General features: G+C 35.8%; 1 long non-coding RNA gene across 1 annotated transcript; it reads left to right on the top strand.

The window, feature by feature from the left end:
• Window positions 1-6,251: 6,251 nt before the first annotated feature.
• LOC127841527 (uncharacterized) lies at window positions 6,252-15,324 on the top strand. Its single transcript, XR_008031051.1, has 3 exons — window positions 6,252-6,772; window positions 14,888-14,962; window positions 15,280-15,324. It is a non-coding gene; the product is annotated as an uncharacterized LOC127841527 (long non-coding RNA).
• Window positions 15,325-15,804: the final 480 nt, after the last annotated feature.

Below are 15,804 nucleotides of genomic sequence, written 5' to 3'. Positions count from 1 at the left end.
TTGCCTAGTTTATTTCGTATCTTCTTGACTTGAGTTAATAGAAATTGTGTCGGACACTTAAGTACCATGAAAATGTGCAGGACATTCTGCTTCAATAATTTGACTCGTATTGATAAGATTATGTATGTATGTGATACAATCTTTTACTCGTGACGTTTCATGACATTTGCTACAATAAAAGGCCAGTTTCAGTGTATTACTTTAACCTTTAACTTTCATAGAGTGCTGGAACATTGAAGATTTCTGAAATTCACAGCTAATATGATCCCCATGTTAACACACAAGTGCCATTCATAGAGAGCTCCATAAGTTATGCTTATTGAATTGTCTTCCTGTGATGTTTCTCAAAGTTATGGGACTGAAGATTATTTCCAATGTGTCATGTCTATTTCTCCTTGACTTGTATGTAATGTTCAATAGTTTTGGTTTAATATTTGATCTTCACTGCTCTCTTAGTTCGTACCACTTTAAGTTATATTGTGTCATTGCAAGGAAGGTTTCGAGTTGTATATTGAACTTGTAATCTGTTGGTCTGTCAGTCGATCATTTTGTGATAATAAAATGGTATGTTGGTGGTGCGAACTTCTTCTACATTCGTCCAGCGCATGAAATTTGCAAACACCTCTTTATTTTAGGACAATTTGTACAGGAAGTAAAGAAAAATTATGAAAACAAAAATGAAAGAAATATAGAAACAACTTGTCAGAGTAACCCACATTTGTTGAGCGCTTCTTCCACAAATGATGTGCCTCCTCACTCGGCAAGTATGTGTAAAGATCAGAAGGATAAAATTGTTGAAGAGCTTGTTATAGCCGAAAGTGTGTATGATTTAGCTACTTGATCATGTCTAATACAGCAGGCCTGTTTTTAAAACTTATTTATTTTTAATTCACCTGAGAACGAAGTGCTTTTAGGACACTGCATTTGTGTGTAATACTTGTCTAACTACCTTAGTGGTCAGTGTCACATTCAGTGATCATGGGTAAAAGTTAAAGAACAGTTTGTCCAGGCTGTAACTGTTTTCATTCATCATTTAATTTTGACCACACATGACTACAATTATGAGACTGAGTGTCTTGTGTATCACCTGTCTCATGACCTCAAAATTCAAGTTTTGAGACAAGAGTGGAATGTGGGGGCATTCGTGCGTTATGGGCACATTGCTTGTTCATTTAGGTTCATCCTATTGTTCTCTTATTAAGTTTGTTCCATTTTTAGCTCGGGTGTTTTCGGAGAAAACTCAAGGTATTGTCATAGCCAGCTCGTCGTGTCTTCTGCCGTCCATGTCGTGCTAAAACCTTAACATTTTGTCAAGGTTTTGAATATTGGCTATAAAATCATAGTGCTTCCACCTACAACTTTGAAACTTCATATGTAGCTGCACCTTGATGAGTTCTGCACGCCTGACTCATATTTGGGTCACTAGGTCAAAGGTCAAGGTCACTGTGACCTCTAAAAAAAAATAATCTGACAAGCTTTCATTTGCTTCAAAATGCACCCGCAGCCAAGCGTTGGCACCCGTTATGCGGTGCTCTTGTATAAGATCAGTTTTTAGCTCATCTATTTTTTGAAAAAAAATTATGAGCTATCGTCATCACCTTGGCGTCGGCGTTGGCGTCGGCGTTGGCGTCGGTGTTGGCGTTGGCATCAGCGTCCGTTTAAGTTTTGCGTTTAGGTCCACTTTTCTCAGAAAGTATCAATGCTATTGTATTCAAACTTGGTTCACTTACTTACTATCATGAGGGGACTGGGCATGCAAAGTTAGATAACTAAGGCGTGCATTTTGACAGATTTAGAAAATTAAAAATTTGGTTAAGTTTTGTGTTTAGGTCCACTTTATTCCTACAGTATCAAAGCTATTGCTTTCATACTTGCAACACTTATTAACTATCATAAGGGGACTGTGCAGGCAAAGTTATGTAACTCTGACTGGCATTTGGACGGAATTATGGGCCCTTTATACTTAGAAAATTGAAAATTTGATTAAGTTTTGTGTTTTGATCCACTTTACCCCTAAAGTATCATAGATATTGCTTTCATACTTGGAACACTCGCAAACTATCATAAGGGTACAGTAAAAGGACAAGTTGCATAACTCTGGTTGTCATTTTTACGGAATTATGGCCCTTTTTATGTCCCCCACTATAGTAGTGGGGGACATATTGTTTTTGCCCTGTCTGTTGGTCTGTTTGCGCCAACTTTAACATTTTGCAATAACTTTTGCTATATTGAAGATAGCAACTTCATATTTGGCATGCATGTGTATCTCATGAAGCTGCACATTTTGAGTGGTGAAAGGTCAAGGTCAAGGTCATCCTTCAAGGTCAGAGGTCAAATATATGTGGCCAAAATCGCTCATTTTATGAATACTTTTGCAATATTGAAGATAGCAACTTGATATTTGGCATGCATGTGTATCTCATGGAGCTGCACATTTTGAGTGGTGAAAGGTCAAGGTCAAGGTCATCCTTCAAGGTCAGAGGTCAAATATATGAGGCCCAAATCGCTTATTTTATAAATACTTTTGCAATATTGAAGAAAGCAACTTGATATTTGGCATGCATGTGCATCTCATGGACCTGCACATTTTGAGTAGTGAAAGGTCAAGGTCATCCTTCAAGGTCAGAGGTCAAATATATGTGGCCCAAATCGCTTATTTTATGAATATTTTTGCAATATTGAAGATAGCACCTTAATATTTGGGATGCATGTGTATCTCATGGAGCTGCACATTTTGAGTGGTGAAAGATCAAGGTCAAGGTCATCCTTCACAAGATCAAGGTCATCCTTCAAGGTCAAACGTCATATAGGGGGACATTGTGTTTCACAAACACATCTTGTTTGACTTTAAGTAACTTTGAATATATGGTTAAATTTTGTGTTTCGATCCACTTTACTTCTAAAGTATCAAGGCTATTGCTTTCAAACTTCGAATACTTTCATGCTATCATGAGGTTACTGTACGTGGCAAGTTGAATTTTACCTTGACCTTTGAATTACCTTGACTCTCAAGGTCAAATTATTAAATTATGCTAAAATTGCCATAACTTCTTTATTTATGATTAGATTTGATTGATACTTTGACAAAACTACTCTTACCTGACATACCACAATAGACTCCACCCAAACCATCCCCCGTGCCCCCCCCCCCCCCCCCCCCTAAATTTTTGTTTTTTGTTTTTTAAGATCATCTCACAAATGACCACCACACCCTCACACTATACCCCCCACCCCACGCCCCAATTTTTTTTTTAAAACGGTTAAAAAACACAAATATTTATTTTTATTATTTTATTTTTGAAATACCGTCCAACCATCGCACCCAAGAATCCCCTCCCCCCCCACCCACTCCCCCCCACTACCGAATTTTTTTTTTGCATTTTCTTTGCATTTTTTTCCCGCATTTTTGGAAGATAATGTAATAAATGTCAACACCCCCACACTATACACCCCTCTTCACTCCACCCCTCCCTCCTTTGTGATTGAAATTGAGAGTCCCTTCACCTTTAAAAAGAAAATAGATGAGCGGTCTGCACCCGCAAGGCGGTGCTCTTGTTTAACAGTTGATGTGAGTGAACTCAGGTAGGCACTTTACAGCCATCGAGTCTCTTATGTTTGTTGCTACCTTCATATAACAACATGCTGCTTTGGGAAGTATTCTCTGTTGCTTTTGTTTCAAGTTCTAGTTTGAATTTTATGCAACACTTACATTTTAATTATTAAGTATTTGAAGGTTCCACATCATATATTTTTTCTCTTTATCATGTATGCATATTAAATAGCTCTCTGAGCAATTCAATATGGAAGCAGTGTAGAGATTGTAAACTGTTGAACAGTTTTCAATGTGTATGGTTTGAATACACATTCATTTATAGTGATGCACATGTATGGATATGGAATCATGTATCCTGGCCTAGCAGTAACAACCAGGGATCATATTTTCCCACAACATCAATCGGTCTGGATATAAATGGGGAAATAGTATCCGAAAATTTATATTCGAAATCATGACAAATTACGTTAAAATATATTCTTTTGATTTTGCCATTCATGAAGGTGGTATAATAAATGTACTAGTAAAATTCCCTTAGGCTTTTTTTTTACGGAACATACAAGTTTTCTCAACGGGTTTTATCATTTGCTATTTCATTGTTGTTTCGTGTGCTGTTTTATCAGACTTGTTTTTCATTGTTGTCAATATTATTAATTCGTGTAAGTCTATACCGATGTTTTAAATCATTGTTGACTCATTAATAGCTTACAAACATGCACTGAACCAAACAAATGTCTGTGCGTAGGTTGGCTACTGACAAAAACAAACCAAATAATTAATATAATTTGTGTACGTTATAGTAAGTTGTCAAATAACCCACCGCCGATAGTTTAGATGCGTAGGGATTAAATCACGAGAGTGAAGCATTTGAAACCACGCATCTAATTTTCCGGTCGTGAGTTATTCAACACAAAGATCTATTAATTTGGTATATTAATAGATCTTTGTTCAACAACAAACTATTAAGTACATGAATCATTTCGATTCTAACACGGTTTTACTAAAGATTTATACAATGTATATTATTTTTCTTGTGTACTATTTTATGTGAAGTTCCGCCCATAAAAATAACTTTCGGCTGTTCTGTCGATCAGAAACAAGACTTTCATTCATAATTATATTACCGGATTATTACGCTGGTGGAAAATGTTTCGGCATGTTTTGTTTAGTTACAGCCCGTGCTTTCAGACGCGTTTTTTTGGATGCGTCTTTAATCCGCTGTTCACAAGTTTTTTATTCACCTGACGGGTTTAGAGACTGCAGCGAATGGTTTATCACACCTAATCGAGATAAGAATGCCATTAGGGTGTGTAAGCATGTACACTGTGTAATCGATTTCATGACATGGGAATTTTAGCAAACAGAATCGGACCGACTGTTTTGGATTTTCAATCGGTCTTTCATGACCCAAATCGGTCTAGGACCGACAAAACTGAAAAAAATATGATCCCTGGTAACAACGCATGATTAATATGCGCACTTCAACTGTCAGTTGCTAAATGGTGCACTAAATCAAAAACTATAAATATTTAAGATATATGCCTATAGATATGGCGTTTCTTGTTTGGTCTGAAAAACAGACGTTTAATGCAAATTCTGTACAATAATGAAAATGTTGCCTATGGCGCAACACATACCCAAACTGATTAAACAGTTTACCTTTTGGGGCAACTAATAAGTATTCGTAAGTTTTCTCTCTGTTGACAGATACTTTTTCTAATTGAAACATACTTGTTTTTTTACAGTAGTTTTTAAGATATTATTTCATTAAAATATACGCTAATTCATGTAAAAGAAAAAACATAAAATCTATTCAGAAACAATTAATGCGTTTCATTTAAAATATTTTTATTCATTTTTAACATTTGATTATTGAAGTCCAACCAAAGTCATTGTTATTTCAAAGTTGACAGCGATATTGACCCACATGGAGAATGGAAAAGTGATGATGGCGATTCATCAAGCATAGAAATTATCAGTGGTACGTTTTGATAATGGTTGAACAATGATATAGAGTGACAGTCACTGTACTCTTGGCATTTTTTTTCATCTATGTTGTGTTATCATCTGATTTTGTGTTTTATTTTAATAAAGATTCAGAAATTCATGAAGCAGCCATGAAGGATCTTGTCCAAAAATTTGGCGCAAACTTAAATTTGTCTGAAACAAATGAGAAAACAGTTGATCAGCAACCGAAACAAGTTGTACTGTCTACAGAAGTAGTCAATAATAATTTAGAAGATGAGGGACAAGAAAATGAAGAAAATATGAAAAAGCCCAACTCAGAATGTATTGATGAAAATGGTATCAGTAAACATTCTGTTGCACTGAATTCAGCTAGTCCAAAACATGATGATGATAAGAAACAAATTGATTCTGAAGTGAAGCCTCCAAATCCAAGTGGTCTTGCAATAGGGTGTAATGCTTTTGCAGGATCTCATTTAGACACTTTTGAGAATAAACATGTTGGGACAAAAACAAATAATTCATACACTCCTGAGAAGGTTGGGTCTGATCATACTGAAGAATTGCATGATGATTATACAGTACAGTCTAAGCAATCACATGCTGAAAACAAAAAACAGGATGACCAAGAAGAAGAAATGATTACACAGTCTGGTACTGTTGAAATTGTTAGTCAGCCCGGACAAGCAAACAATAATAATTACTTTTCTAGTGAAAGTCAGACAAGTGGTGGACAAAATGCATCTGTTCAAACAAGCAAGATTGAAATACAAGGTAATAATCAAAATATTGGAACAGCTTCTAGGCCTACATGCAATGATCAACAAGCACGTAATAAACGACTATCTAATGGAAAGTATCGCATTGAGAAGCAAGGAGCAAGATGGTGCCTCAGAGAAATCAGTAGTGATACACTCTATCCCCAAAAGAAAATTGTTGCTTCTTCTGTTGAATTTGAAGGAACTGATCTTCTGGTCGTAGATGATGTTGATTATCAAATTAAGATATCGCCCAAAGGCATACCCATATTGGAGAAATGTTATGACGATGACACCTTCGAGTCTGAGGCAGCACAAAAAGCCACACAGGGGCATATGGCAAATCAGAAAGAACAGCAATTTGCAAATGCCAGTCAAAAGCATGCTAAGGAAGATGTTCAAAGAGAATCTAGTTTTGACCAGCCTATTACAAGTGATGCTAACTTTAATACATGTGGTAACCAATTACAAGCAACAGGAGCACAGACAGACCAAGGTAAATATAACAGATGAATACAATTATTATAAGCAGCTGTACACTTTTTTGAATTTAAGATGACCTTTTAGTGACATATTTTCATTTGAGCATGTCTTTAATTTATCTAAAACAATACAGATATCTCAATAGAAGATTTTGAGTTGTTTCCCAACAAGTGTTCTTTGAGTGGTTCTTTACCATAATAATAATAAATGCTGGTTTATCACTTTATGCCACTCCCCCCGTTTGCATTGGGGAGGCACAGAATGTAAATGAAGTTTGACAAATCAAAAGCATTTTTAACCCTAGTCGTAGATGCTTTTGTTCAGCCAATGTCAGTGTCAGGCATGATGGGATTCTGAAAAAATTTAGCAAATTGATCATCATTTCAAGACTACATGCACCAACTATAAAAATGACTTTAATGTCACAGTAAACACTTTGCTTATATCCTTTATATGGATATTGTAAAAGAACATGTTAGTGTCTGGCCTAGAAATTTTGTGTGCATGATGGGGTTTAACAAACTTAACACTGAGTTAAAAATATCAATAGACTACAGTGCTTTCCACAGGATTTTTGTCAGGCGCCCAGGGGCTGATAGGGATGGTTCGGGAGGACATGTTGATTTTTTAAAAATTTAACGTGTCAATTCATGTTCTGTGGTGCGTTATAACTCAAAGAATAACAGCGTCAACAGACGTCTTTTGGTGCGCTATGACTCTTCAAGAAAATCCTCCAGTCATTAAAAAATATATATAATTTTTTTAATTGTTTTGTAACTTTCTCGCACAGATAGTAAAATCCCGACTCGAACGATTTGCCAATACATCCGTTTCAACCCGACTCTATTACTGTATACTAACATCTTTTCAAGTTTCTATTTATTACCCGATAATCCCGTTTATTCCGTTTTTATAAATCACTTTGTGGTAAATATTTATGATAAAAGCTCTCAATTATTTCAATAACACAAACCTTGCCATTTGTGTATAGTTTCAAATAAATTTTAAGTGACTATTTATAGATTTGATGAAATATTGCCTCTGAACATGCGTCAATCCCCTGACGTGTTGTGTGCTTGTTAAAACGCTCGCTTTCTACATGACGTGACATTGTACATGCTGCATAATTTTCGCGCTCTTTTTAATTGAGAAAAAGATTCGACACAAAATAAATTTGCACTGCTAATTTGAAGCAAGAATATTTTAACGTTTCGGTATCATATACATTCGGAAGTGTGTTTCGGAATAAAAACGCGTTAATATTGACTAACTAGAATGGGTTTCGAGTTACAAATTTAATTATTCACATTTGAGATTTCAACAAACATTAACAGTTGCAGTAAATTCAACGATAATTTGTTTAAACACTTTACGAGTCGAATAAATGTTTTGACGGAATTATGCATGAAATGCACATAGTCCACGAGGGATTACGGCCGGTTGCCATCATCAGTCTTCTAAGTATTTATTATCGGACGAAACATTTACAAGTGTGCGTAATTAATTCAACGAATGTTTTTTAAAGCGCATTAGGTGTCGAATAAATGTCAGAAAAACGAGGTTAATTATACGCCCGTTTTTAAAAACGGGTAGTATTATAGTTTCACCCTTGGCGGGCGGGCGGGCGGCGTCCACAGCAGTGTCTGCTCTTTAATTCAAATAGTTTTCATCCAATCTTCACCAAACTTGGTCAGAAGTTGTGTCTAGACAATATCTAGGTCAAGTTCGAATATGGGTCATGCCAAGTTAAAAACTAGGTCACGGGGTCACTTTGTGCATTTCAAGGATTAAGCAGTGTTTGCTTTCTAATTGAAGTAGTTTTCACCCGATCTTCACCAAATTTGGTCAGAAGTTGTGTCTAGATGATATGTAGGTCACGTTCAAATAGGGGTCATGCCGGGTCAAAAACAAGGTCACGAGGTTACTTAGTGCATTTCAAGCATTTAGCATGGTGTCCGCTCTCTAATTGAAGTAGTTTTCATCTGATCTTCACCTAATTTGGTCAGAAATTGTGTCGAGATGATATGTAGGTCAAGTTCAAATATGGGTCATGACGGGTCAAAAATGAGGTCACGAGGTCACATAGTGCATTTCAAGCATTTAGCATGGTGTCCGCTCTCTGATTGAAGTAGTTTTCATCTGATCTTCACCAAATTTAGTCAGATGTTACATCTAAATGATATCAGGTCAAGTTAAAAAATGGGTCTTGCCGGGTCAATAACTAGGTCTCGAGGTCACTTAGTACATTTTAAGCATTGAGCATGGTGCCCAAAACCTTCGAACAAGCGTATCTTGTGACAGTTTGGCACTCTTGTTAGTTTTATAAATGGACATATGAAATATACATGTACTGGAATTAAATTGTTATCGCATAATTGTAACCGGGAGTTATTTGCACAACTTACTTGCTATAAGTAATGAATTGTTTACCACTTGCAATTAATTTCTCGTATTAATTATGAGTCATAGTAACACTTGACTACAATAAAAAGGTGTGATGATGATGCCCGAAACAGTCTTTAATGTACTGTACTGTTCTAGTTACAGGTTTTATATTACGTAAATGGTACAACTAATCAAGCTGCGATAAACTCTTACTTCGTGCCCGACGTCAATCAAAAATAATGGTCGATAGTTAACCCCACCCTCATAAACATTCGCGTAACCGATTGGACGATGAACATCACAGTTTGACGACTGGAAAGTTACCTGATACATCCTTGTCAGCATTTAAATGACTGTGTATAATGTGGCTAAAATAATCAATATGTGCGTCATACTATTCTCTTATCAGTGGATTATCCATTTCACCATGTGGTGTTTATGGCGATTACTTGTGAAAGTAGGTACCGAGTGCTTCTTTTAAAACAGGAAATATTGATACACTGATAGAGAAACCTTGATTTTGTTTGACAATCTCCACTTTCTTTTACTGAAAAATACACTGGTCGGAAAATTTCAAGCGCCCCGGGAACTCTGATTTCGAAATTCAAGCGCCCCGGCGAGGGATCGTTAAATAGCCTGTGGAAAGCCCTGACTGACAGTCCATATGCGGTGCATGCATGTTTTACAAAAAAATTGTCCAAATTTGATATGTCATACTTCACATGATTCTAGTAATTTTAATTATGTTTAAAATGTAAAATTTAATCCCTTTTAGCTCACTTATTCACTGCACAGATTGAGCTTTTGGATGCGCCTTTGTCTCTATGCCTCTTCAGCCATCATGCTTAAATACATTTTCTTTGAACGACAGCTCCACATAAACTGCAGGGCATATTTTAATGAAACTTCCTCTTTTAAAGTTGTATAAATGAATCTTTTAGAGGCATAATCATATAGGTGCCAAAGCTAAACAAATTTTTAATTTGGAAACTTAAAAAGTCTCCTGTAAAAACTGCAAGGCTGAACGGTTTTATGTTTGATAAGTTAAGTCGTATAATAGCCTTTACAAAGTTTGTAAAGAAAATATGCCTGTGTGGTGAAAATGTCCACACCCTAAGGGTCATGTAATTAATATAGACTCATATACATGTTACACAAGAACTAGGCCCAGAGGTGTTATATGTTGCATGTAATATCTTATAAGGGTCCTCAACTAAATTTATTACAAAACATGCTCAAGGGTTAAAATTGGCCATGCCTTAGGGAATGTTTTATATAGACGTTTTTAGCCTGATAACTGTTACTGTTATGTCCGGAATATACAGTTCCACCACCTTATTATGCCCCCCTTCGAAAAAGAGGGGGTACATTGTTTTGCACATGTTGGTCGGTCCGTCCACCAGATGGTTTCCGGATGACTCAAGAACGCTTAGGCCTAGAATCATGAAACTTCATAGGTACATTGATCATGACTCGCAGATGACCCCTATTGATTTTCAGGTCACTAGTTCAAAGGTCAAGGTCACAGTGACTCGAACCAGTAAAATGGTTTCCAGATGATAACTCAAGAACGCTTACTCCTAGGATCATGAAACTTCATAGGTACATTGATCATGACTCGCAGATGACCCCTATAGATTTTTAGGTCACTAGGTCTAAGGTCAAGGTCACAGTGACTCAAACCAGTAAAATGGTTTCTGGATGATAACTCAAGAACGCTTACGCCTAGGATCATGAAACTTCATAGGTACATTTATCATGACTCGCAGATGACCCCTATAGATTTTCAGGTCACTAGGTCAAAGGTCAAGGTCATGGTGACTCGAACCACTTAAATGGTTTCCGGATGATAACTCAAGAATGCCTAGGCCTAGGATCATGAAACTTCATAGGTACATTGATCATGACTCGCTGATGACCCCTATTGCTTTTCAGGTCACTAGGTCAAAGGCATACATGCCATATGTCCCGGATTGTCCGGGACAGTCCCGGAAATGAAGAACTTGTCCCGGAAATCTGTCAAATGTCCCGGAATTTACAAAATCCATATATACATGTACCTTATCTTAGGCTTAACTGCACCTCGAATCTGTGTATATCTGCAGTGTCTCCATGACAATGCCTACCCGAATAGGCAGACTACGCTACGTGTCAAAATCGATCAATTAACAGGGTTCCTGTTATCATATCGATTGTCTCACGTTCGCGGTCAAACCGAAAAGGTGGCAATGTTTAATGTGGTGGTTAATTGACTTTAATCTACTACGTCATAATTTCCCGCTGCGTAAGGGCAAAGGATAGTTGTTCACACATCTGAAGTCCAACATCGCTGAGTAAAAAATTAAAAGCAGTTTATGTGCGCACGTTTAATCGACAAAGAAGTTGAGTAAAGAAGTAAGCATATAAAAACGTCATCCTCACTAGGTTTATTATTGTCTTGTTCTAAACCCCCAGTAAACATAACGTTAAAAATAATAAGTGAATTTGAATTGCGTTGCGTATGTATTGTGAATTGATTTGAGTTGACGATCTAACGGTACTGTATTGTTGTATTTTTTATTATATAAATGTTATAAATGAATGAAGGCGTATCAACAACTACGCGTTACACACTGGTCTAAATAACAATAACGCAGTGACGTCACCATCTATGTTTAGAACGCTTACACTGAAAACACGTGGCTTGTATCTAGTAACGGAAGTAGTAATGTTTAATTTGACGTTAATAGTTCAAGTGTATTTCGGATAGGCTTTCGAACTTTTGCAATTAACGATGCGAAACAAAAAAAAACGTACCAAAAATGCATGTGTCTATAAATATCGCTACATTTTATACATGTCCCGGAAAATCTGCAAACGTCCCGGACAATTTAACTCAATATCCTGGAATTGGTCTGAAAAATTATGGCATGTATGTCAAAGGTCAAGGTCATAGTGACAAAAAAGTATTCACACAAGGGCTGCCACTACAACTGACAGCCCATATGGGGGGCATGCATGTTTTACAAACAGCCCTTGTTAATTGGAGTGTTAAGTCTGATAGATGTCCTTTTTATGTTCCCCACCACTATAGTGGGGGACATATTTTTTTGCCCTGTCTGTTGGTCTGTTGGTTTGGTCAAACTTTAACATTTGCCATTACTTTTGCAACATTGAAGATAACAATTTCATATTTGGCATGCATGTGTATCTCATGGAGCTACACATTTTGAGTGGTGGAAGGTCAAGGTCGAGGTCATCCTTCAAGGTCAATGGTAAAAAAACAACAAAAAAACAACAAAGCAGTGCAGAAGGGGACATAGTGTTTCTGACAAACACATTTCTTGTTAAATCATATTTCAAATGTCAAAACTACACAAAGGCGGAATCATTATCTATGATGTATTCAGGGTTCTCAATAACTTGAGCCAACAGGCCAAAATGTGAAACCAATAGGCCTTCTAGGGGGTTTTGGGGGCATACTCCCCCTCAAAATTTTTAAATTGTGCACTTGATTTCCTGCATTTTGTGCCATTTTATGGCTATTTCAATGGTCAACAAGGCACTTACATTTGAGCATTTTTGTGCATTTTATGAATTTTAGCTTTTTTAACTTACAACAAATAAATGAAAAAAGCTCTTTGTTAGTTTTATAATTCGGATAAATACGACTTTCGGATACATAATTGCACTTGATTTTTAGTGTCAATTTTTTCGATTTTGACGTGTTTTTTTTTGCAGAAGGTTCCAATTGGGACATTTTATTCTGATAAGGAAAAAACTTCGATATTGGATTGGGAATGGGGCCTAAATTTGGCCATACAGGAATGGGAAAAGGTCTGATCGTCCGTAACATGCACATTTTGTGTGACACTTCTAGTTTGAAACGTAACTGAATTAAAACAAACCTTCACAACAACAAAAACTTTGCATTATCACAAAAAACGCAAGCAATCAGGAACAAAAAATTCACCATGTGATGAAAAGAACGTAAAAATCTTTGACTGGTTTTTGACCGATTCCAATTTGCGCCTTTTCATTGTTGTTGTTGTTGTTGTTATGCGTTAAGGGAGATAATCAAGCGACGTCTTTGCTTAATAGCAAAAAGGAACAAAATTACTGAAGAGACACGCACATTTCGCAAAGTCAAATGCCGATTTTCGGAATCTTAGCGATTTTCAACCGGCCAAAATCTGATTTCAAACGGCCGATTTGGCCAGCGGCTGGCTCTTATTGAGAACCCTGTGTATTTAACTATTCCGCTTGAAGTAGGTTTTTTAAACTTGGTGTTTATAAAACAAATTGCTTATAATTAATTATTAATTCAATTGTGAAATGTTCGACCCCCATGGAGTGGGAGGCATTGCAATTTTTTGGAAGCTAGTGTATTTAACTCCTCTGAACGTATGGATGGATCAGGCTAAAACTTTCACAATTTGATTACCTTAATGTGAAGATGATAATAAACAAGGGATTTTGTTCTGCTTTGACTTGTGGCAGAATTAATGTCTGCCCCTATGACTGTGGAATTATACAGTCCCAAATATTTATTTTTTCAAGTCCTCTTTAAACTACTTTGCAGATCTCACTCAAACTTTTACAGTTGAATGACTAAATGATCAGACATTCCCAAAAGTATTAAAGGACTTTCGGTCATGTGGACTTAAAAAACTTGCAGGAACAGACTGGAATTCATAGGACCAAGACATCACGTCACCAACTAAAATATATTGACATTATGATTATTGCAAAAATTAAATGGAAAATAAACAAGACAACACTGAAAAATAAACACAAACAAACACAACGCACTCACAGTATTTAAATGAACAATATGTAACAATTTCTCATTTGAAAATTCAAGAATTCTATTCTGGTATGCAAATTGCTCTTAAAACAAATGTTTTTATTTACTGATACTTTTATTGTGACAGTGACTGAAGAATGTTAATAAACTGTTTTAACAAAAAAAAATCATATTTATACTTGTAAGGAATGAAAGAAGTACCTTAAACAACGGACGACATGTGGGATATCAGTTACATAATTAAATAGACAAAGTATCTTAAACACAAAGAAATAATCGAATTAAAAAAATTTGAAAGTAAAAATTATATTTCCCGGTGGCTAAATTATATGACAATTTAGAATTAAACTACAAATGTCAACAAACTGGCCACTCATATAAATAAATCAATGAAAAAGCACTTTACTCGCATAGGAGGAAGTGTGCAGTGCGCCTGGGCAATAACAATAACATTTCATGAATGTACACAACAAAGAGACGCAATTTTTACTGATCATATTTCATATTAGTTCTATTTTATTTATAGATTTTAATTCTATGAAATATATACACTTTTGCTCTTGAATTATTTGCCGGACATTAGGACCTGCTTTTTGGAAATGTCTGAATGTTAAGATGATCTTTAAGAAAGGAATTGTGACTACTACATGTGTGGCAGAATTATGGCCATAATTATTGCTGTTTTCCACTTAAGGATATGAAGACTCAAAATGATATATTCAACTGTTTGTTAACTACTAGGCAATTAACATTTGTCCTTCTGTCAACTGTAAATATAAATTAAATATAGTGGATAATATGACATCTTCCAAGCTTGTGTGGTGGGGGCATTAATGTCTGGACCACATTTTTAGTTGGTTAAAAAACATTGTTATATTGGTGGTAAATAATGGAATGGAAAACTTAAGCACATTTGAGACTTGTGTGTTACTGACTTAATCAATAAATGGTTTACAGAACCAGCGAATACAAATAATGGAAATGCTGTAAATTCATCCCAGAAAGAAACAGCTGGTGCTGTGCATGCTTATGGTAAGCATAAGTTGAAACCACTATTTATTTTGTGTTAGTAACTTTTTTGCACTAAATGAAGATATCAATCAGCCTAAGCAAGGGTGTTTATTAATAAGAATTGATCATATGCAATACTGATCTGTTCAAAATTCTATTTATCCTAATATGCTTCACAAAATTATAATTTCCCATTTTACCTATGTACCATTCTTGTATCAGTAAATAGTTTTACTTACATTAAAATGGGAGTTGGTGTAATTTTCAAATTATTGTTTGTACAAATGGTGGGTTAATTGTAAACAGCTAAACTAGCAAACTATGTCTTGTCTTTTAAGATGCATGCAAATCTCCACCACCAGCACTGCCACCAAAAGGTATGTTCATATTTTGTTTAACAAAATATAATAAAATAAATTAATACTTGTATATGCACAATTTGAGCTCGAGCATTTGTAAAATAGCTACAGCTCTTTTATTCACTCGTTTGTCATTCTCATTAATGTTTACTCTGGTTATGGAGCAAGCTACATATGTGTATACCTCACCACTGGATTGGGGTGGCACTATGCATTGCATCTTGATATTCTTGGTGGATCGCTCTAAAACTTTTACTGTTAAATGAGCTGAATGTGAAGATAATACATGCAGAAAGGAACTTTTGCTGCATATATTTTTGGCAGATTTATTGCTCTTTATCTGTTATTCCAGTAAAAAAGGTATGGTCCCTAAATGTGTTATTAACTCCTCTAGAAGACACATTTTCCACAATCATCCTGAAACATGCTCAGAACATTCTTTTAATGATATCTTGGCCAAGTTTGGGCCCCCCCCCCGTAATTTTTTTTATGGATCCTAGATCA

Source organism: Dreissena polymorpha, chromosome 8 (genome assembly GCF_020536995.1).
Source record: "Dreissena polymorpha isolate Duluth1 chromosome 8, UMN_Dpol_1.0, whole genome shotgun sequence".
NCBI lineage: Eukaryota > Metazoa > Mollusca > Bivalvia > Myida > Dreissenidae > Dreissena > Dreissena polymorpha.
The sequence above is the reverse complement of the archived record's forward strand: the minus strand, read 5'-3'. Positions and strand labels throughout refer to the sequence as shown.